Source organism: Pteropus alecto, unplaced genomic scaffold (genome assembly GCF_000325575.1).
Source record: "Pteropus alecto unplaced genomic scaffold, ASM32557v1 scaffold109, whole genome shotgun sequence".
Classification (NCBI taxonomy): Eukaryota; Metazoa; Chordata; class Mammalia; order Chiroptera; family Pteropodidae; genus Pteropus; species Pteropus alecto.
Window position 1 is genome coordinate 3,300,562 of NW_006494608.1, and position 26,038 is coordinate 3,326,599.

A 26,038-nucleotide genomic window follows, 5' to 3' on the forward strand; every position below is an offset into this window, starting at 1 on the left:
TAAAGCTATCAGCTGATTTCTCAGAAGTAACTTTACAGGCCAGAAAGTAGTGAAAAAATATTCAAAGTGCTGAAAGAAATGTACAACCTAGAATACTATATTTGGCCAGGTTATCATTCAGAATTGAAGAAGAGAAAAAGAGTTTCCCAGAGAAGCAAAAACTAGAGGAGTTTAGAACCACTAAACTGGCCTTACAAAAAAATGTTAAAGGATTTTCTTTATAGAGAAAAAAAAAAAAGGCCATAAACAGAAATAAGAAAATACAGGAAAGAAAAAATCTCACTGGTAAAAGCAAATATACATTAATCACAATGAATCAACCACTTAAAAAAACTAATGAAGGTTAAAAGACAATAGTAGCAAAATTAACTATAACTACAATAAACAAGGGACACGTAAAACAAAAAAATATAAAATTACATCAAAAATATAAAGAATGGAGGGGGGAGTAAAAATGTAATGCCTTTAGGATATAATTGAACTTAAATGCCTATCAGCTTAAAATAGATTGCTGTAGATATGGATGGATATATACGAACTTCATGGTAACCATAAATCAAAAATATACAAAAAATACATGAAAAATAAAGAAAAAATTCAATGAAAACACTAAAAAACACCCAAACCAACTAAACAAAAAGAAAGAGATCAAGAAAAGAAGAACGGAGAACAACAAAAACAACCTCCAAAAAATTAACAAAATGGCTATAAGCACATACCCAACAATAATTACTTTAAAGATAAATGGACTAAATGCTTCAGAAAGACATATAGTGGCAGAATGGATAAAACAAAAATGATACATCTCTATGCTACTTACAAGAGAGTCACATTAGATTGAAAGACACACACTAAAAGTGAAGGGATAGAAAAAAATATTCCATGCAAATAGAAACAAAAAGAAACCCGGGGTAGCAACACTCATATCAGACAAAATAGACTTTAAAAAAAAGAATATAAAAAGAGACAAAGGAAGACATTACATCATTTTAAAGGAGTCAATCGAAGAAGATGCACCCAATATAGAAGCACCCAGTACATAAAGGAAACTTAACAAACATGAAGGAGAAATTAATAGTAATACAATAATAGTTAGACATTTTAATATTCTACTTACCCCAAAGGATAGATCATCCAGACAAAAAATTAATAAAGAAATAGTGGCCTTAAACGCCACATTAGACCAGTTGGACTTGACAATTTGTAGATTATTTCATCCAAAAATTGCAGATTACTAATTTTTCTCAGGTCTACATGGGACATTTTCCAGGATAGATCACATAATAGGCCACAAAATAAGACTCAATAAATTCAAGGAGATTGAAATTATATCAAGCATATTTTCTAGCCACAATGGCATGAAACTAGAAATCATCTATATAATGAAAACTGGAAAAAATACTAATGCATGAAGATTAAAAAACATGCTTCTAAACAACCAATGGATAAAAAAGGAAATCAAGCAGGAAATCAAAAGCTACTTTGAGATGAATGAAATAAAAACAACTTTATAAAATTTATTGAATGCAGCAAAAGCAGTTGTAACAGGGAAGTTTATAGTTATATAGGCCTACTTCAAGAAGCAAGAAAAATCCTAAATAAACAATCTAAATTTATACCTAAAGGAATTAGATAAAAAGAGAAAAAACTAAAACCCAAAGTAAGTAGAAGGAAGGAAATAATAAGCATTAGAGTAAAAACAAACAAAACAGAAAATAGAAAAATAGTAGAAAGATTAATGAAACTAAGATCTGGTTCTTTGAAAAGATAAATAATGGGCAAAACTCTTGCAAGACTCATCAAACAAAAAAAGAGAGAAGGCCCAAATAAATAAAAACAGAAATAAAAGAGAAGTGACAACCAACATCAAAGCAATATAAAATATTTTTAGAAAATACTACAAACTGTTATTTGCCAACAAATTAGACAATCTAAAATAAATGAATAAATTTCTAGAAATATACAACCTTCCAAGACTAAACAAGGTAGGAACAGAGAGTCTAAACAGACCAATTACTAGCGATAAAATTAAAGCAGTAATAAAAAAAACTCCCAATAAACAAAAGCCCAGAACCAAAGGGATTCAAAAGTAAAGTCTACCAAATATTTAAAGAATTAGTGCCTATCTTTTTCAAACTAGTCAAAATAATTGAAGAGGAAGAACCACTTCCAAACTCATTCTACAAGGCAGCATTAACCTGGTAACGAAACCAGACAAAGATACTACAAAAGAGAGAAAGAGAGAGGCAGTGTGAGAGAAGGAGAGGGAGAGGGAGAGGAAGAGAATTATAAGCCAGTATCCTTGATGAACATAGATGGAAAAATTCTCAACAAAATACTAACAAACAGAATTAAACAATACAGGAAAAGGATTATACACTATAGTCAGGTGGGATTTATACCAGAGAGGTGGGATTTATACCAGAGATGCAAAAGTGGTTCAACATCCATAAAATAATTAATGTTATTCATCACATAAACAAAATTAAGAATAAAAATTACATAATCATATCAATAGATGCAGAAAAAGCACTTGACAAAATTCAACATCCATTTATCATAAAAACCCTCAACAAGGTGAGTATAGAAGGAGCTTATCTCAACTTGCTAAAGGCCATATATGATAAACCTGCAACTAGCATCAAACTCAATGGTCAATAGCCGAAAGCTTTTCCTCTGAGATCAAAAATAAGACAAGGATTCCCACTTTTACCATTATTATTTAATATAGTATTGGAAGTCCTAGCTACAACAATCAGACAAGAAAAAAATATAAAATACATCCAAATTGGAAAGAAGGAAGTAAAATGGTTACTTTTTGCAGATGACATGATACTCTTCATAGAAAACTCCAAAGAATCCACCAAAAACTTAATAGAATTAATAAAACAATTCAGTAGAGTAGCAGGATACAAAATTAATTTACAGAAATCCATCTTTTTCCTGTACAATAATAATGAATAATCGGAAGGAGAAATTAAGAAAACAATCCCATTTATAACTGCATCAAAAAGAATAAAATACCTAGGAATAAATTTAACCAAGGAGGTGAAAGAACTGTACTCTAAAAACTATATGACACTGAAGAAAGAAATTGAAGAGGAAAGTAATAAATGGAAGAATATGTCTGTCATGTTCGTGAATTGGAGGGATTAATATCATTAAAATGACCATCCTTCCCAGAGCAACTACAAATTCAGCACAATCCCTATCGTAATACCAATGACATTTTTCTCAGAAGTAGAACAAATAATTTCAAAAATTATATGGAACCACAATAGCCAAAGCAATCTTGAGAAAGAACAAAGTTGTTGGTACCATGTGTCTTTTTGCACCAGTCAGAATGGCTATTATCAAAAAGTGAACAAATGACATGGATGGGAACACTTGTGCACTGTTGGTGGGAATATAAATTGGTGTAGCCACTATAGTAAATAGTATGGAGATTCTTCAGAAAACTAAAAATAGATTTACCACATGACCCAGAAATTCAACTTCTGGATATCTATTCAAAGAAAACAAAAACGCTAATTCAAAAAATATATGCACACCTATGCTTATTGCAGTATTATTTACAATAGCCAACATTTGGAAGCAACTTAGGTGTTCATCCATAAATGAATGGATAAAGAAGATGTGGCATATATATATATAATATATATAATAGGATATCATATATATATATATACGCACACACACATATATAAAATGGAATATTATATAAGTATAATGGAATGTTATGTAGCAATAAAAAAGAATGAAATCTTGCCATTTTCAATGACATGAATGGACCTAGATGGTATTATGTTAAGTTAAATAAGTTAGCCAAGAAAGACAAATACTGTATGATTTCACTTACATGTGGGATCTAAAAAGCAAATAAACGAACAAAACAGAAACAAGCTTAAAGATAACAGAGAACAAATTAGTGATCACCAGACATGTGGAGGTTGGGGGGATAGATGAAAAAGGTGAAGGTAAATATAGCCAATAATATTGTGATAAGTTTTCATGGCAAAAGATGATTACTGGAATCAGCAGAGTGATCACATTGTAAGGTACAAAAACCTCAAATCACTATATTGTACATCTCAAACTAATATTATCAATATAATATCATATACCAATATACTTAAATAAAAAATAAAATAAATCAATTATGAGACAATGAATTTTAAAATCTTGTTAAAATATATATTTTTCTCTACCATAAGATTGCCAACATGAGAAAAAATAGAAAAGCCATTAAATAAATTGAAATACAATTTAACATCCTTTTTTCCCTAATACAGCAGCTTAGATGGTGTTTTATATATGTTCTTTAAAATTTTAAAGGTATCTTTATCTTATGCAAGTGATTTTTAAAAAACACATAAATAGGGAAAATTTCTCATTTTGCATGTCTTGTATTACTCTGTTATCAATAGTAGATAAAAATATAAAGAAACAAAGTACAAAATTAAAATACATGCAAAATACATTTATTAAATCTGTATTATATTATGTGTAATATAATATTTTATATATAATACATATCACATATTTTATTATATTTTATATATCTAAATATTACAATATAGCTTGTTGAAATTTATCCAGAGAAGGCATGTTAAGGTGCAGATTACAAATTTCCAGACAGTCTATTTAATAGCACTTAATGGGACCTAGAATATCTAACTAGAATCTCATGATATTTTGATGCAGGTAGTTTCTGGGTCATACTCTGATAAGGACCATTTTAGTGCACTAGAAGTAAACTCTTTTTTAAGGAGGAATAATATCAATGAGAAAAGAAGTTCATGAATGTCATTATTTCTAATATTAATTTGAACATTCTAATAAATTTAATAATATTTGAACTATGAATAGAAGCATAAACGGAAAGAAACAGACAACATATTATTATATTATTATGGCATACAAAAGAATTTTTACAATAAGCTCAATCTCAACCTCTAAACATGCTCTGCCCTCTGTGCCACAGAAGACAGAGGAAGGCGAGAGTGGACATGGATCAGGGTCACTAATGAGTTTCTAGAGTTGATTAGTCTAATGCAATATTCAAAGGAATGTGAAAAAGTTGGTCTTTCCTCTAGAAGGGTTTCCTAGTACAGATCTTGAGAGTGCTTGGCAAATGGAGTAGATATCCTACAGTGCAGGCTCATAGTATCATGGTTTTGATTTATTGATGTCTCTTTCAATCTAATCCTCAAGCAGCGGTCAAGGTATGATAAGCAGTATCCTAAAAGGCATGAATTAGAAGCATCTAAGGTGCTTGTTGAAACACAGAGCCTAGCCCCACTTCATACCTACTAAGTCAAAATTGCTGTGATTGGAAACCAGCAATCTGTATGTACTCATGGAATTTTTATGCCCTTTGGAAAGATTAATGCTAGAAAAAGCAACTAGTTTGTACTCAATGGCTGGCATGTAGTATAATGGGAAGAACAAATAAATATATAAAATCAACATTGGCACATAGCATTTTTTATGGGGTGTGTGTGTGTGTATGTGTGTATAGAGAGGTGGGTACTCAGAAAAACAAAAATGCAATGTCAATATCCATAAAGCAAACTAGTTTCAAGAGTGGGAGAAGAGAAGATGTTATGTGAAATGAAAGATTTGCTTATGTTGTTATTGTCGTTGATATGGGATTATTAGTTTAGGTTATATACGTGTTTGTTGTTTGCTTGTGTGTGGTGGGTAGTGTCTCCTGGAGGAGTATATGTAGCAGAGGAAGAAAACAAAGAGAACTCTGTCATCAGAAAATATGTGAAACTTTGAACCTGAAGTCCTGTCACTCTGAGCACTGAGTGACAGAAAATGATTCAGAATAGTGAATAGAAAGACAACTTCCCACTTTCTCATCAAGCTGAGCTCAGTAGAGACTGTGCACTTTGGGAGAATCAGGAGGTAGCCCCCTAGACACTCATCCAGAAGAATCCTTTGAGAAACATAAGCAATAAAAAGGATGGGAAAAGCAATGTGTGTGAGAGAGGAGGCCAAGAAATATGGTGCCTAATGTTTCATTGAGGTCAGTATTGAAGTGACTAATCAGAGAGCTCCAGCTGAACAAGAAATGTTACTGGCAGGGGTTATTAGAAAATTAATAGGCGCAGAGCTCAGTGACAACAAAAAGATAAGTTAAGAAATAAAGATAAAGGGTTGTGTGATCTATATAATCAGCTCATGCTCAGAGAAGAATGTTTTAGATCTTGAAGGTGTTGGGTTAAGATTGAGGATATGACTTGTATTCATTATAGACTGGTGGTTGCTGGAATTGAAGGTCAAAGTGGAGAAAGGTAAACATCAATGAATCAGAATATCAGCTGTCGTGTTTAAGTCACTAATGATGACAGAAGTATTAAGGAAGATGGCGAATCAGGCACGGAAATGGTCAAGCAAAGTGAGTTGTGAATGATGATAAATAATGGTGAAGAAGCTGATAAAAATGAATCCTGCCAGCTTGGATTCCACTGAAATGACGAGTTGATCAGTGATCAGAAAGCAATACTGGGGAGTCAGGCCTAGACTTTAATTATGGTAGGAGAATAAAAGTGTCCATACCAGCACTGAAGGAGTTACTAAGTATCAGGGGAAATTTCAGGTGATGATATGAAGGGAAACATTGAAAAAACATTTACAGATAAAAACAAACTTGCTCATAAATGAACAAGATTTCTAAGGAATTTAATAAAAGGTACTAGAAGTTAGATCAAAAAGAGAAGCCCAAAAGGGAGAGTGTAATGTGAGAGACTGAATTAGGTTAGAATAAGAATAAAAGAAAGTTGTTGGCTTGAGGGTTAGAGATAGTTAGGCAGGAGCCATAAGTGTGACTGTGAGAATAGCGTTTAGGAGCAGAGATAGTTGAGCACTTGGAAAGGTCTAGTAGAAGTAATGGTATGTGGCCTCTTCCAAACTGTAGAAGCAAACTGAATGCATATATACCAAAGAGAGGTTTTTTAAAAAATGAATTGACTCTCTACATATGATCGAGCTTCTAATCAATCACCAACTATTTTTCTTACAGTGTTACATGGCATATTTATTTATACACCAGGCATTTAAGTTCTCCTAATTAAAAAATCATATTTAAATGGAAGAATCCCAAACTTATTGGATACCTAAATAACAACTGGTTAGATTTTTAAAGGGAATCTCTATGGCAAAGTTTGACAGGATGATAATATTTGGTAATTTGTACTGACTTAAAATGAAAATATTTAAAGAGCAGGGAGTCATCTATCCATTCTTTCATTCATTGGTTCTTTGAGTTGTTTTGTGGATTGATTCATTAATTAGATATCTACTGAGCACCTATCATACATGAGGTACCATGCTAGAGTTTGAGTGATCATAAGTAAATAAAGTAGACTGATCAGTGGGGCACAGACATTGAACAAGAGAACAAATTAATAATGCATAATTACAAATTATTAGTCGTGCAATAAAATAACTGAAAGGGTGAAATGACAGAGAATTTCCAGGGGAAAGGAACCTACTTATTGAGAAAGGCTAATCAGAGACCTCTTTGAGTTGGTGGCAGCTAAGGAGAGGACTGATTGAAGAAGGAACAGTTAGACAGAGTATTCCAGGCATATGTGAAGTCCCTAGGGAAGGAAAAAGCTACTGAATTTAAGAAAAACTTCGGAGGTAAGGCTGGCTTCAGTTCAGAGGAAGAGGGAGAGATAGTTGGAGCCAGACTGTACAGAGCTTGTTGACACGTAATTCCCAATTGGGTCATTGAAAAAAAACTGTGATGTTAAAGGTTTAGTATATATATTCTAGCCCAGTGAAACTTGACTGTTTAACTACAAGCCAATAAGTGCCTTTTCCTATTAATCTTATGTTATTATCATAACCAAAACCTGTTATTTTGTTTTGTTTTGTTGTGTTATGTTTCTCCCCCTACCCTTAAAGCATAGAGCTCTAAGTGACTATCTCTAATAAAACTCATGTAGAGTGGGGGATATAATGCTGTTCTGCTTAGATTTGCTGTGGTTTAACACAGATGGAGAATGTATTTTAAAAAGCTTAGCTATTTTGTTAAATGTTTATGACTTGTAAATTCCCAGCCTCTTAGGATTATCCAAATGTGTTGACAATGATGGTGAATTGAAGGGGAATTAGCCAAATATGTTTGCCTAATTAACCAGTGGGGTCTAAAAATAGCTGTCAGAGTGGTGTGTAAAGCAGGGCTACTTATTTACTGCATGGAGATATGTTCATATTTTTTCCCTTTGAAGTTTCGATTTTCAAATCCTTTCCCACCACTTTCTGGAGAGTCATTGAATGAGCTGTCAGAGCATGAATCCCCAACCTCTCTTCTTTCTAAAAAGGAAAAGAAAGTAGCCTACCAGTTTTATTTTGCCAGAAGTCTGAAGTCTGACTCTTCTAAATTTCTATTTCTGTGCTTCTCATATAAGACATAGAAGGGAAATCATTCACTCCACTTCTGGCTTAGTGGTCTTGAGAAATGAGAAGTTTGAGTTTCTTGTGACAGTTTTAAATCTCTTGGGTTGATGGTTTTATAATTCAGCAATTATATATCATGCTTGTTTAAGTAAATGTATCAGTTAGGTATGTAAAGTTGTAATAATTCTGTCAGACCAAAATGGTAATATTTAGCAAATTACTACAGGACCTCCTACAGAGAGTAACAGACAAAGAGAAAGAATACTGTCATTGAGGGAATATTACTTCAGATACCCTACCAGATATTTCACATATAATTTTACTTATCTTCACAAACAATACTATGCTATCTTTTATTATAAATTTGTTTGACACATGAGAAAATATGCTCACAAGCCCTCGGGCTACACTGGGAAGCATTCATTTAGACCTGGATATTTTAAAAGTCTGTGCCTTTTTCCTGTTTTGCTCAATGTTGACTTATCATAACTATTACTCCAGTGAAAACATTTTCATAGTCATGGTCACTTGTGTATTAGATGCTAGTTCATAGCAAACTATATTTTCTGCTTTAAAAAAATTTGAAGATGATGATAATGAGTGATTGTCATCTGTTTCTATTTCTCAGCCCACTGAATGGGTCAAATGAGAGAATAATTCCATATGAGTGTGACTACTTATATTTTGGGCTTTAGGGTAAGGTATTAACATATTGGTTATCTCAGCCTGCAAGTAATATGCACTGCAGATGTACCATAAAGGTGAGCTATTTTTCATATCAAACTTATAATTTACCCAAAAAGAGCAACATGAAATCAACTCATTTTAATGGAACTCACTGACCACTACAGGTAGGCTAAGGAAATACCTTCTAAGTGTTCCTGTGCTGATTCTACCACTAATGATCACCAGTTGCCTACCTTTTCCAGACTTTGTTTCTTATCTACAAAATAAAGGATTTTTAAAGTCTCCTTTTTGCTATATTTAACTCATAAGTATTATCTTATAGATTAAACAGGATGGGACAAAACATTAAGCATTTTTATTTAAAACATAAGGATGGCTTCATCCTCTTATTTTTATCTAATGCTTAAGTAATTTTGTATTTGGAATTCATGGAGAAGAAGAGAAGTGTTGCTTCTGTATTTTTCTTTTAATGAAATTTTCTTTTCTGCTTCAGTATTTTATGTCCTTTAGAAAATTTTTCTTAAAAAAAAATCTGAATAATAAGTATACATGAAACATTTTCTTTATTTTAACTTTGGTATGTTTATTTAAAAATATGTAGGTAAGTTTGTTTTGTGTATTTTTGGTTTTATTTTTTAGTATTGTTGACAATCTATATCACCTTGGCCCTAGGATAGTAACTAACAACCTAGTCAGAAGTTGCTAGTAACTTCCCATTTATTTGGAAATAAGATTTTATTAAATAAGTTGGGATCATGAGTACTATGTAGAGAAGATTTTTGAAATTGTGTTTAACACAGTGGTATATACAAAAAGGAAATGAGCAAAAACAATTAAAATTCAAGTCTAGAAGTTAAAAAAAGGAGTTTTCGACAGAAGACAGTCTTTATAGAAATAACTATTGTTGACCTAATATGTTTGAGAATGTGCTTCAAATCTTTAGCTAGAAAAACAAATCAAAACAAAAAAAAATTTTAAATCCACAATAATAGATGAAAGAGTAGAATGCCTTTATTTTGAAAATTTGAATGCGTAAGTATCATATATTGATATTTAAACTGTCTTCTCTTATAATTCTGTAATAAATGAAATGTGAAAAGAAGTATAAAATGTAGAGGGATAATGCAACAAAATAATAATGATAAGTAAATAACCAAAACATGAAGTATGTAAGTATTTGGGAAATGTTAAGTGTATGTCGTTCCCAGCTTCAGAGCCCTGCTAAGATTGATACTCAGTCACAATAACATGTGCTGACTTAGAAACATGAGTGGCATGTGTAAAGTGGAGAGTGGGGGCAATTAAATGATAGTGGCTGATCTCTCTGCAAGTCTATAAGTGTTTGCTTTTGTTGCTTATTCATACACTTTAATATGCATGGAATTTAAATGCTAACTAAAATTAGTAGTAAAGTTGTATAAATAAATATTGTTCTAACTTAGAACATAATTTCAATTTAGATATAAATAGAATTTTGTTTTTTTTTTAAACGAATAGCATGACTAGAATCTTTTCAAATAAAAAGTTTTGTTAATCTGTTCTGTTGAAATAAAATTCAGTAGAAATTTACTTAAAAATCTCAATGTTGTAGATATTTTATCTTAGGAATTTATCACTGTCACATCTGTGTTCTATATATTAAATTATGCAGATGTTAATATCATAAAGAGATAAAAAGAGTCAAAGCATATTATATTAATGTCTTACCCCAAGAAATGTATAGCAAGAAGTCATTGACTCATAAAATATTAGAAATGGAAGAGCTCTCTGCTAGATAAGAATTGGTAAATCACCACCTGGGACCAAATCCATCCCAATGCCTGTTTATTTATGCTCAAGAGCTAAAAATAGTTTTTATATTTTAAAATGGTTGAAAAGATAAAAATAAAAATATTTCATTACATAAAAAATATATAAACTTTTAATTTAAGTGTTCATAAATAAAGTTTGATTAGAATATAGTTACACCTATTTGTTTATGTATTGTCTATGACAGCATTCATGCTCCAATGGCAGATTGAGTTGTGACAAAGAGCAAATGGCCACAACGCCTAAAATGTTTACTTCCTGACCCTTTATAGAAAATGTTTGTAGATCCCTGATCTAGATAAAAAATGTTTCCTCTCTGAGATTTATCCTCAGAGATTGCTAAGACCCCGTTGGAAGAGGATTCTATGTTTGAGTTTGTAGGAAAGTTCACAGTGATTTACAGGCTATGTCTATCTGAGATAAAACAAGGGAGTGTTGACATTACTTCATAATTTTCTAGTCAAACTTATTCTAATGTATAAAATCCATTGTAACTAAGATTGCATTAAGGCTCAATAAAACACTTGGTCATTAAAGCCTTATTTCCATTATTTCTGGTATCAAACCAATTAAGACCATCTTAGTATACACTGAGAATCATGGAGAGAGCTTTATAAAAATGTAGCTCCCCATACCAACACACACAAGATTATAATGTTATAAGTTTAGTGTGAGGCCAAGGGACTTTCACCTTCAAATATGTTGAAACTTAAACAATGTTTACGTAGGACCATGCTGTCCTACATAACACTAAGTGCATGTGGCTATTTTAATTTAAATGAAATTAAATTTAAAATTCAACTTTTCAGTTGCACTAGCTGTATTATATAAAGTTCTGTTGGACAAAGCCGATCTAGGAGAATCCAGGATCCCAATTTATTAGTAACTATTAAATTGGGATCCTGGATTCTCCTAGATCGGCTTTGTCCAACAGAACTGTATATAATACTACAGATAGTTACTAATCAGCTTTAGAAAACAGCACTAGTTTGTTTTCATATTGTCAGAAATGTACAAAATTAATGTTTAAAAAAACAAGAAACTCAAAATAAAGATGGCAGTCTTCACCATTATGTAATTCATCCATTCACAATTAAGATGGCTAAAAAGATATATAAATTATAAATGATAAATAAATCGAGTAAAATCTATAAAGTTGAGGGGGTATAGTATTTTGATGTCAGACATTTGGAGGACTTTTCATAAAATGGAGTGTAAGGGAGACAGGATTGAGATAGGACTGATCAATTCATCAGTCAACAAATACAATAGAGGTTTGACTGAGGAGTAAGAATTTGAGATGATGGGAAAACCCCACAGGCTTCAAGAAGTTTGCAGAAGATGCCAGAGACAAGGTGAGCCACTGAGAAGTCAGTAGGCAGTACTGACATCTCTGAGAAAGTTCAACGATACTAGCTCACTGAGGCATGCATGCCATGGTTTCTCTCAGAAATATGTAGTGCATTGATATCTTGCATTGTAACACATGCTGCTTCCTCCAGTGCCTAATGAATATAGTCATACAATTTAGAGAAAAGGAGTCATGGTGAATAAATCCTCTGGAATAGCGTCCATGAACACTGTTGACCTTGGTTGGCTTCTCTTATTGAACTGTCTTTTATCCTAGTCAAGAGAAAGTCTGAGGTGACAAAATAAATCTCCTACAAACCTAAACTTTTCTTTCTCCACTAATTTGGTATAAGAGATTAGCACAATGTATTTTATAGTTACCATATTATTATCTTAGTACTAAAGAAAACTGGAACAACATAGAAATTCATAAACAACTAACTGTAAAGATAAACAGAAAAATGTGACCAGATATATGAAATAGCTAGTAATTCAAAAGCAGAAAACCTGCTTCTGCAAATCTATGGAACAGATTTACCACAAGAAATGTGAGAAAAATCTTTAAAAATTTCTGTGATTTAGGGAACTACTTTGTCTCCAGACAAGGTACACCTGCCAGAAAAGATAGCTTTCAGATAAAAAGGATGATTTACAAATGCTGGTAATGGCATGAAGGTACAAAATACATGTTTGGTATACAGAAAACTGAATTGGTGAATTATTATACCAGACTGATAAAATGTCCCTGAGTTTAGAATAAAAGAATGGAGATAAATGTACTAATCAAAAATATAAAAGACATCGATAATACCCTAAGAAGTCAAAGATACATACAAGAGAAAACAGAGCAGCTACAGGAAAAGTAATTTCCAAAGAAATAGTGGAAGAATATTACTTGGTGGTGGGGACTTAAAACTCAAGAAAAATCTCTTATCTGAAAATATGATCATGAGTCCTGAATTTAAAAAAAAAAAATTAAAGCATTAAGATGACAAGAGAAAGTTTGTTTATAAGAGGAAAAAATTCAAATTGATATCAGGCCCTCCACAATTTGAAAAGTAGAGGAGAGAAATGAACACAAGAATTTTGAGAGAAATATATTGAAATCCAAGAATGTTATAGCCAGACAGGCTATTATTGGTATTTGAGAACAATAGAGAGATGTCAATAGACCTAAAAAGACTCTAAATGTTTTTATTCACATTTCTTTTCTGGAAAAAATAAATATTTAAAAAAAAATCTTGAAAAATCATTTCACCTGACTGAGGAATGAATCAAACTATAACATTAAATAATGAGGATTACATGTTGTAAAAGAAAGTATGGCGAATAGTTAAAACCAATAGGGATCAAATTGTATTGAAGGGTAGTGTATTAGAATGGTAGTGAATAATTAAAGCCAATCAAAGAATCAATGTTTAAATCACCATTGTTAGTATAGTGAGAAGTTTAAAATAGCAAAAATTTAAACTAATTCTTTCAAAAAAAGTTAAAAATATTTTTAAATGATAATGTTCTGGATATGAAATCCCAAATTAAACCAACAAAATCTTAATGTGATAGTGTGAATAATTGTTTGCAAAATGTTTCATATCATGTGTGTGTATGTGCGGGGGGTTCTCAATAATGTGTATTTTATTTTTGAAATGATAAAAATATATATAGATAGAATTAAATAAATATAAAAAAGAAGTTTTACGTGTAAAATAATCATTAGTTGGAAAAATTATCGTTTTTTCTTCCACAAAATTTCTGCTTTTCAATTACTGGCTATTTCATATATCTGGTACATTTCTGTTTGTTCATCTTTATAGTTGATTGCTTATGTATTTTTATGTTGTTTTGGTTTTCTGTAGTACTAAGAAAATAATATAGTAACTATAAAATCCATTGTGCTACTCTCTTACACTGAATAAAAGAAGTAAAAGAAACAGAAAATTAGATACATAAAAATAAATTTAAAAATATATAAATAAAATAATGAGGAAGCAAAAAATAATGAAATCCTTAATATAAAATTGGAAATCGTAAGTAAATAAGTATGAATAAAATTCGATGAATTTTTAACTTGGTCCCAAGTAACTCCCTTTACCAAAAAATAAACACAATGATCTTGTTTCCTTAATTTCTTAGCAACAATTTGTCTTTATTTCAAATTTGATAGCTTTATATTTCTTTTCATTTAACAAACTTCTTAAAGGAAATAAATACATTCTCATTCCACAGTTCTCTATAATTCTAGTTCCATTATCTTCAATATTAACAGCAGCAATCAAAAAGTCATACATGCTTTAGTAAAAAAAAATTCTGACTTTCCTTTCTTTTTACTTTTGAAATTTCATGATGATCTTTTAGTTAGTATCCTAATCTCACCTTGTGAATTTCTACTTGTCCTATGTGTTTCTAAAGTGCACCATATAAGAGATACTGAATATATGAACACATGAATATATGTTTGTTTGGATATGTATGTGTACCTCGTTCCTGTGTAGTGACCCATGTGAAATCTTTTTTCCAATTATTTTAGGCTCTTCTGCTCTCCCATTTTTTTCTATTCTATTTGCTCCACTTGGTATGTTCCTTTACCTTCACCATGTTGGTCACTCTGTTTTTCTTACAGTCATTTCCATGATTAACCTGAAATAGTAACTCCTCAAACCATCATTCTTGAATTTTTCCTTCCAGTTTCACCACCATGAATGATATCTAGCTGTTTCTGAATTTTAGCTTTATTCCTTCTAGTTCTGAAGTCCTTGTAATGAGCTTTTTATTGGGTTAACCTAGGTCACTTTCTCTCCAATTACCTGCCAAGGACAGAGAAAGAAACTGTCTGTCATGTTTAACCTTCTGTTTGGCTTCCTCCCAAAAAGAGTTTGGATGCTGAAATGTAGCACCTGTTCTCTATGATGCATATACAGATACCTTTATGTGAATGTTTTAACTTTATGTATATTGGGCATATGTATATGGACATAGAATATTATGAATTCATTTATTAATATTTAAACTCTCCTGAGTATCTGTTTTCTTCTGATTAAAAAGAGTTTTTGGATTAGTCTGTGCATTTCATATCATGTTCCATAGATTCCAAGATTTTCCATAGAAATGCCTAGAAAATGACTCAAAAACCCCTAGTTACTGTGAGAGGACAGCTAAGTCTATGGGTCCCCCCACCATTGCTTCAGTGCACAGGTGTGCTTTTAGATGTTTTATCAGATTTTATTAAAAGAAAGTGTTCTACAACTGAAAGTTTTTGACTACCACTGTAATAGATCCTTGCTTCTCAAGGACTGATAGTATCAGCGCACCTGGGAACTTGTTAGAACTGCACTCTTATCCCACCCTGGATCTTCCAAATCAGAATACGTATTTTATCAAGAACATTAAATGACTCATCTCAAATTAAAATTTAAGTAACATTATACTTGTTGATCTCTAAAGTCACTTTCAGCTATAGCATTGTGTTTTTGTATATACATTTATACAATATATATTTTATCTTCCTTATTTTGCTTTTCTTTTTCCTAGGCACTTTGGCTGAGAGAAAAAAATCTATCAAAGACATACAGCATAAAGAAATGTTTGATTGACTGTGGATAAGGATAATTGAATTGAATTAGGCTCCAGCTTTATTTCATTTCTAGTGATAGTAATGATGGCAAATGAAAATTATCTGTCCTTGTTTAACTATAAATCTTAATTGCTCACTCCTGTGGGAAAAATATATGAGTCCAAATATCCTCTAATTAATGAAAAAATAAAAGAATCTTCCAAAGATAGTTCAAAGGAGATTGGGAGAAGAAGAGAAGGTATGAATTATTGATAATGATAAAATGAAGAGAAGAAAATGAGCTCTTACATTGGTAGAATGTTTTAGAGTTCGCAAGCATTTGAATATTTAACAACTCATTGAAGTCATTAACAATTCGGGGAGAAAGACAAATTAGGTATTTTCAACCACAGTTGACAAATTTAAGTAAGGCCTAAACCAGTAGTCTATCTTATCCAAAACTGGTATGTATTATTTCTGTCTCGAAGTTGTCTCCCTTTCCTTTAACTTCATGTTAAAACTATGTTTGTCCAAGCACAAATGGGTCATGGATAAGGATGTTTTTACTATATTCACAATATCTGAGGTTGATATTTTTCCAGTTGAAAAATGTTGCTTTTTGGTTTCTGTTTTTCTTATGCTTCTGTATTTATTTTTAACCATTTTATTCTTTCCTTCGGTTTTTCCTGATCAGCTTCTTCCTCTCTTCCTTTAATTTCAGCAGCATCTGAGGTCAGACTCTGCTAATTTGCAATAATGGGTTCTGCTTTTTCTACATCACCCCATTCTTGCAGTGGTTTCCTCATTTCCTATGGCCACTTGCCTCCTGATTGTCCTCAACAGGACTTGGGACTTGGTGTGGCTCAGCTCTCTGTTCTACCTCCTCCTCTCCACCTGGCCCAACCACTGCTCTGCCAGGCCTCCCTCCTCTGCCTAATGTTGTTATGGCGACCGACAGTTAGTGGGCCTGGGAGACACCATGCTGAGCCAAAACTGGCAGTAAGAGACACTGAGCAGCATCTGCGGGGGCTGATAAGGCCAAAGTGTTGGGTCAGGCCCCTCCTATAAGGAAAGAGAGAGGCAAATATTGAGATCATATTGACAGTAATAGATTTACCAGGAATGATTCCTGTCCTGATGAAAGACTGGAAGGCTGTTTACAGGTCTTGGTTGAGTTACATGTGACTTTATGCTTTGTATGCCTCAATCCAGCATTTTCAATCAAAATATCCATCTTCAGTGCTATTCACAACAATTAGAAGAGAGAGAAAAGTGAAAATGAATATAGGTCCTGGGTGAAAAAGTGCAGAAGAAAATATTGGTTGCTCTATTTAGTACAACATATTATTATAGCTCAGTTTTATCCAAATGTTAGCTCTGATTATTGTGGAGAAGGGTAAATGACAATTTTACATTTTAAAAGACACATGCTAGTATTTAGTAGGAATGTTCTTCTTTGCAGCAAACAAAAATAACTAATAAAGACATTAATTATTTTCTCAGTTTTCTGAAATATCTCCAAGTACCAAAAATGATGAAGATATCAAGGAGCATAAGTCTTTGGCAATCATTCAGGGTCACTGAGAAAAGTGGAATTAGAAATAGGGATTGTTAGAACTGCACTTCTAGAGCTGCTGTGTCATTGTATCTGCAACACATGCCTATATAATATTCAATAATTTAGAATATTAAAATGCTGAAGTGACTAGTTTACCTCTGTCTATAGGGATAAACTAATGAGAAGAACAAGGCCCAGAAAATGGAAGGGCCTGGCTGCAGTCCACACAGCTTCTGAAATGGGTGTACATTTCAGTTATAACACTTTTTCATCTTTCCACTAAATCTGAATTCAGTTAAGACAGCTTAAATTAACTTAGAGGAGAGTCCTTTGGACCTCAATGTTTGGAGAAATTGTTGCATGCACCCAGTATGTGTTCTCTTCTCATGGGTTCATCATACAGTACGGCTCTGCAAAAACGATCAATCCCCAGTCATAAAACCATTGATGCTCATGCCTTTGGGATCTCAGACTCACTTCATACAATAGTCAGAGAAGAAAGGCTTCATTATGCTTATTAAACAAAACATAATATAAAAGTTATAAAATTTAACAACTCAAAAAATAATAAAATGAAGACAAAGGGGAAGGGAAGCAAAATAAGAGGTAGTTGTAAATATGCTAAATTCTTTATTTTAATTAAAGAAAATTAACAAACACTGTGCCAAATAACATATTGAGTAACACATGTTTAAGTTTATTACTCAAAAGTTATAATGTTAACCATCAGAAGTCCTAAAAAAAATCAGAAAGTGTTTAAAATTGATTACCTTTTAGAGGTGGAGCAGAAGGACTTAACTTTCTGTTTTAGACCATTTCGCGTGGTTTTAATTTTTAGACATGTGTATTTACTCATTTAAGACTATAATTGAATAATCAATTGGTATTTGGTTAAATTATGGTAATAATTTGGTTAAATTATTATAAAATGGAATACTTGACACCATTGAGAAGAATAGAATTGATCCATTTATTCTGGTATAAATATATGTCCATGATGAAAGGATGAGATAAGAAATTAAGAAATTGTTATGGAATTATATAGAGAGATATAGAGCATTATCTATAAAAAAATGTACTTCTATGTGTGTGTATTTATGTATATATGTGTGCTTTTAGATATGTTTCTATATTATATAAAGAGATGTAAAAAGACACACACCTAAATCTTAGATTTCAGAGACGTAGAAATGAAGAATAGAATTTTTTGTTAACTTCTGTATCATTTGCATGTTTAATAATGACATAATTTTTTAAAATACTAAGTATTTTACTTTAAAATACTAAATTAAAAATTATATAACTAGAAGGAAGTCAGAAAAACATAACTTATTTTGATGAAATGTTTCACAAATATATTTATCTAAATTTAGCACAAATTCTTTTAATATTGAAAAGAGATTTAAAAAACTTCCTAATTTATTTATTTGAGTGTGTTTCTGACTTTTTTTGGTGGAGTATAAAGTATAAAAAGAAGTGTATTAATAGAAAATAAAAAACAATAGAATTTAATTTGAAAATAAACAGCATAGGCAACTTCCGATCATGAAGGCAGAATAGAGAATTGTAATTGCTTCCTCTCCCGACCACATCAAAATTACAACTGAATTATAGAACAACCACCCTTGAGAACCACCTGAAAATTAGCCTAATAGTAATCCTAGAATAAAGATATAAAAAAGAGGCTATGTTGAGATGGTAGGAGGGGTAGACATGCAAAACCTCTGGTCCCACACCCATGTGTGGTGGTTAAGAATTAGGAGAGATATCTCAGCTGTGGAGTTCCCCACTGAGGAGTGAGGGGTCCCAGCCACATACTGGGCTCCTGAGCCCAGAGCCCCAGTGTCAGGAAGAGAAGTTACTCACAATACCTGGTTATGAAAATCGGCAGGGACACAGTCCACTTGAGATGGAGGGCTGCTGAAGACCCAGGCATACTCTTGAAAGGCCTGAATACAGACTGACTCACTCACAAACACTTCCTCTAAGCTCCAGCAAATGGACAGCAGCTTTAAAAGTACCAGGGACATATGAGGAGGAACTGAATTGTTTGTCTTCACTGCGCAGGCTGGAAGGGCAGCGCTCTCTAAGACAAAGTGCAAGCAAGTACCATTGTTCCTTGTTGAACCCTCTCTTTACACAGCCTGAAGGCATAGGAGGGAGTCAAATCTGAGTTTCCATTAACCTCACTAACAGTGTTCTTCCCCTACCCTGGTGATTCTCTGAGACCTCATCTTACCCAGTTCACTCACAAAGACTAACTTGTTTCAAAGGCTAATCCACACAAACAGTAGGCCTGCTCCTGTGTTGCATAATTATCTAAAAACTCTCAAAGGTCCACAACCTCCAGCAATCAGCAGCTGGCTTCAGAGTGCCCTATACCTCTTGCTAAGCAGCCTCAAGCCTGGAACTAGTGGCAGCTGGAATTGGTTCATAGCATAATCACTCCCAGGCACCTACAAGTCCAGCACAGGTAACTGCCAACTGCAGATCAGTTTGTAGCTCCTACCAGGTGCGCGCAGGCCAGACATAGGTAGACAGCAAAAATGAGGAGACAAAGAAACATGTCCCAAATGAAAGAATAAGACAAAACTCCAGAGAAAAAAATTAACAAAATGGAGGCAAGCTATCTACCACTTGCAGAGTTCAAAACACTGGTAATAAGGATGCTCAATTAACTTAGGGGAAGATTGGGTGATATCAGTAAGAACTTTGACAAAGAGATAGAAAATACACAAATGGATATAGAAAAAATAAAAAAGAGCCAGACAGAAATGAAAAATATAATAACTAACTAAAATGAAAAATACGTTAGAGAGAATCAAGCAGATTAAATTAAGCAGAGAAACAAATCAGCGATTCGGAAGATAAAGTAACAGAAAACACCCAATCAGAACAGCAAAAAGAAAAAAAAAAGTGAGGATAGTTTAAGGTACCTCTGGGACAACATCAAACATACCAACACATCATAGGGAAGTAAAAGAGAGAGAGAGAAAGGGATTGAAAACCTATTTGAAGAAATAATGACTGAAAATGTCCCTAATCTGGTGAAGGAAATAGACATAAAGATCCTAGAAGTTCAGAGATCCAAACAAGATGAACCCAAAGAAAACCACACCAAGACACATCATAATTAAAATAGCAAATGTTAAAGACAAAGAGATAATCTTAAAAGCAGAAAGAGAAAAGCAGTTACTTACCTGCAAGAGAGCTCCCATTAGGCTGTCAGCTGATTTTTCAATGAACACTTTGCAGGCCAGAAGGGATTGGCAGGAAATATTCAAAGGGATGATAAACAAGGACCTACTAACAAGATTTCTCTACATAGCAAGGCTATCATTTAGAATCAAGAGAGATAAAGAACTTCCCCAACAAAGAAAAGCTGAGAGTTCATCACCGCCAAACCAATATTACAAGAAATGTTAAAGGGACTTCTTTAAGAAGAAAAGGCTATGTATACACACACACACACACACACACACACACACACACATATGAATAAGAAAATATTGCTAAGGAAAAAATCTCATATAAAGGCAAACATATAAAAGCAATGATAAACCAACACAAAAGCTTGCAAGAAGGTTAAAAGGCAAAAGTAGAAAGATTATGTGTATTACGATTGTTACTTAAGGGACACACACACACACACACACACAAAAGAAACAAAAAATAATGTCAAAAGCATAAATGTGGAATGGTTTAGTAAAAATGGTAGTAATGCTAGAATGTGTTCAAACTTAAGTGACTTTCAACTTAAAATAGACTGCTATAAACATAGCTTGGTATATATGAAGCACATGGTAACCACAAAACAAAAATCTACAAGAGATAAAGAGGAAATAAAGATAACGGAATCCAAACATATAACTATGGAAAGTCATCAACATACAAGAGAAGAGAGCAAGAGAATAAGAAAGGAATGGAGAAAAACAACAAAAAATTAGAAAACAATAAAATGACAGTAACTATCAATAATTACATTAAATGTAAATGGATTAAATGCTCCAATCAAAGAGAAAAGGATAAAAAAAGATGTAGTACACATATAATGGAATATTATTCAGCCATAAAAAGAATAAATTTAACATTTGTGTAAATGGATGGACATTAAGGGTATTATGCTAAGTGAAATAAGCCATACAGAGAAAGATAGATACCATATGATTTTACTCACATGTGGAATCTATAAAACAAAACAAAACAAACAAACAAATAAAACAGAAACTCACAGATATAGAGAACAAACTGATGCTTGCCAAATAAGAAGAGGTTTGGAGAATGGGTGTAAAAGATGAAAGAATTAAGTACAATCGGTAGTTACAAAATAGTCATGGGGATGTAACGTACAGCGTAGGAAATATAGTCACTAATATTGTAATAACTTTGTATGGAAATAGGCAGGTACCAGACTTATCAGGGAGATCACTTTGTAAATTATGTAAATGTCTAACCTCTATGCCATACACCTGTAACTAATATAATATTGAATATCAACTGTAATTAAAAGTTTAAAAAATTTTTTAAAAAGAAAACAAACAGTATAATGAGGATTCTTTCTTGAAATTTTGAAATGAAAATTTTTTGAAATTTGCTTTAAATAGATATAATTTCTCCAACCTAATTACTAAATGAGATAATTAGGAGATTTTCATTCTTCTTCTTCCACATTAATCCATATAACTATCTTGAAACATTTAGTGAATGAAAAAAAGGTCATAATCTCTGTTACGATGACTATTGTGTTTCATACTTATCAGTAGTTGGGCTAAATGCCAACTGGTTTTGTTCTCTCTTTTCTTTTTTGAAAGAAGCTTTGAATGTCAGACTCTGTTTAATTAGCTCAGTGAATCCACAAAGAAAAATAAGCAATGGATTAAAATTTCAGCTAAAAAATTTTGAAGATTTCATGGTTTCACCTGTTTTTTTCTGATTTTGATTAAATGTATGACCCCCCCCCCCAATAAAAAAGCAACCTTAAGCTCTTTTAACATCTTTAGCTGAAAATTGGCAGTTTTGAAGTAAATGAAAAGATCATTTTGGTAATAAAAATAAAGCACTCTCTTGTTCATTTAATGTTTTATAATCTTCCTCTCTCTATATTTTTCAAACTTGAAAAAAAATAAGGCTTACTAAGTTTTCCAATTTATAATAACATACAATATAAATGACAATTCCTTCAAGTGGTACAAAATTTCAAGTGGGTAGGATGTGCACATTAGCAAGTTTTGCCTTGTTAGTCTCATTATTTGCTTCTATTTCTATTTAAGCATATTTCTGTTTATCTTTTAGATGGTCAAATGTCCTTAAAATTAAAAAAAAACAAAAAACAAAAAAAGATGCTTTATATAGAGAACAGAAAATAGTAAACTGTGATTTGCCATATTTTCCCATGACTAAATATATTAATTCTTAGTTTAAAAAGAAAATAAAAAATAAAGAAACAAATTGTTCAAAATGAATCATGAAACAAATTCTCATCTAAACTGAAAAAGAAATTTTAGTTTTATTGCCAGTATTTTAATATTCATTTTAAAAAATGTTTTTCAATTTTATCTTTTAATTATAGTTGACATACACTATTATATTAGTTTTAGGTATACAACATAGCAGTTAGACCTTATGATCACCCTGACAAGTGTGGTACCCATTTGACATGACATATAGTTATTAGAATATTATTGATTATATTGCCTAAGCTGTATTTTATAACCCTGTGACTATTTTTAATAACAGGCAATTTGTATTCTCAATCTCTTTAACCTTTTTCACCTATCTCACCATATCCCACCCTTCTTGCAACCATCAGTTTGTTTTCTGTATCTATGAGTTTGCTTCTGTTTTGTTTGTTTATTTACTTTGAATTTTAGATTCCACATAAAAGTTAAATCATATGGTATTTGTTTTTCTCTGTCTGACTTATTTTGCTTAGCATAATACCCACTAGGTCAATCCATGTTTTTGTAAATGGCAAGATTTATTTTTTATGGCTGAGTAATATTCCATAATATATACGTTACTTCTTTATTCCTCTTTTGATTAGAACATTTAATTCATTTACATTAAAGTAATTATTGATAGGTTTGCAGTTACTGCTATTTTTTAAATTGTTTTCTGATTGTTTTTGTAGTTCTCTGTTTCTTTCTTATTCTCTTGCTCTTTTCTCTCGTATGTTGATGACTTTCTGTAGTGTGTTCGGATTTCTTTTTATTTCTTTCGAATCTGGGCTATCATAAATAGCACTGCAACAAAAAAAGGGGGTACATTATCTTTTAAATTAGTGTTTTGGATTTCTTTTGATAAATATCTAGAAGTGAAATTGCTGGGTCATGTGGTTGTTAATTTTTAAATTTTTGAGAAAACTTCATACTGTTTTCTATAGTGGCTGCACCAATTTACAATTCCACAAACAATGCACAAGGGTACTCTTTTCTTCACAGTCTCACCAGTACTTGTTGTTTATTGATTTACTGATGATAGCTATTCTGACAGGTGTAATGTGATAGCTCACTGTGGTTTTAATTTGCATTCCCCTGATGGTTAATGATCTTGAGTATGTATGTTCTCTTTGGAGAAAGGTCTATTCAGGTCCTCTGCCCATTTTTTAATCAAATTATTTAGTTTTTGGTCTTAAGTTGCATGAGTTCATTATATATTTGGATAGTAACCCTTATTGAACCTATCATTGGTGAACTACTTCTCCCTTTCAGTAGGTTGTCTTGTTTTGTTGATCGTTTTCTTTACTGTGAAAACTTTTTAGTTTGATGTACTCCCATTTGTTTATTTTTTCTTTTGTTTCTCTTGCCTGAGGAGACACATCTTCAAAAATATTGCTAATGTTAGAGAGTTTATGGCCTATGTTTTCTTCTAGAAATTTTATGATTTTAGATCTTACATTTGTCTTTATTTTGAGTTTATTCTTTTATATGATGTAAGAAAGTATTCCAATTTTATTTCTTTGCTTGTATTTGTCCAGTTTTCTCAACATCATTTATTGAAGAGACTGTCTTTTCTTCTTTGTATATTTTTGCCTCCTTTGTTATAGATTAGTTTACTTGATTATATAAGGGTGGGTTTATTTCTGGGTTCTCTCTTCTGTCCCACTGATCTATGTGTCTGTTTTTGTGCTAGTATCATGCTGTTTTAATTAATATAAACTTGTAGTATAGTTTGATATTAGGTAGTGTGAGACCTCCAACTTTGTTCTTTCTCAAGATTTCTATGGCTATTCAGGGTCTTTTGTGGTTCATATAAATTTCATTATTTGTTTGGGTTTTGAAAAATTGCCATTGGTACTTTCATAGAGATTTCCCTGAATCTATAGATTGTTTTGGGTAGTATGGATATTTTAATAATGTTAATTCTTCCTATCCATGAACATGGTATATGCTTTCATTTATGTGTCTTCGATTTGTCTTCAATGTCATAGTTTTCTGTGTACAGATATTTTACCTCCTTTGTTAAATTTACTCCTAGCTATTTCATTCTTTTTGATGCAATCATATATAGAATTATTTACTTAATTTCTCTTTTTTGATATTCATTATGGTTATAAAAATGCAACTGGTTTCCAATTTTAATTTTGTATTCTACTACTTTACTGAAATAATTTTTTTAGTTCTAATAGTTTTTTGGTGGAATTTTTAGATGCATTTGTTTCTATGTATTAGGTACATCTGCTACATCCCCTGGTCTTGACAGAGTGGTTGTATGTAGACCATATGTGGTCCTTGGTGGCCCTGTTTCCCTGGTTACCTGAGCAAGGTGTCCCATGTGTGTGTTGTGTGTGCCCTGCTATTGTAGTCAGGCCTCAGTTACTGCTGGCATGTCAGTGAGTGGGGTTAACCTTCAGGCTGGCTATGACTGCAGTGGACAATCTGTTATATGGGGACTGAACCCATGAAGTGAGATTGATATATGTGAAGTAAAAATATTTTTCTGAAGACAACTCTAACTTTTATGCAAAGTATTTGGAACACACTAGTTTATTAGCAGTGTTAGGAGCATAGCGGTTTTCTTGTTTCTCCTGTCTTACTCAAGCATTATTATCTAATACAAAATTAATACATCACTAATGTGCACGGTCTGAAAATAGAGATGATTTAGAAATGAAATGAAAATAACAATTATTCATTATCTCACCTAGAGAAGAGAATGCCTATTAACATTTTCCCATATTTTAATATTCTCTTATTTATACATTATTTTTAGTTGAAATCAATTATGTAGACAATTTTATAATGTGCTGTTATCTACTTGATATTTCAAGTTATTAAAAACTTGGTTATTAAATCATTAACAAATGAAAACTGTCTAAAATGCATTTTATAGAAGTTTGTAGTTATTTATATAGAAAAATAAACTATTATGTGTACTACCACCTTCCTGAGGTAACAACTACTATATTTTAGTATATTCTTTCATTCTTTTTTAATACATTTTAATTACTATAGTTGATATATTAATCTTCCATGTATAACCTTTATTTCTGCTTTGTGTTATAGAATTTTCCCATATTATTAGATTTTACATTGAAAATTTCTTCATGCACATTTTCAATGGCTATATCATAGTATACCATAATTTAGTAAAGTACTTGGAACTTAATTTTTAAAGGTATTGTTTGCTTACAAGTAAACTTTGAAAGAATTTACTTCATCTATCAAAAT

General features: G+C 31.9%; 1 pseudogene; it reads left to right on the forward strand.

Annotated features, from left to right (window-relative positions):
* The first annotated feature begins 6,373 nt into the window (after positions 1 to 6,373).
* The window catches only part of LOC102894366, a 57,626-nt pseudogene continuing 37,961 nt past the window's right edge, over positions 6,374 to 26,038 (forward strand).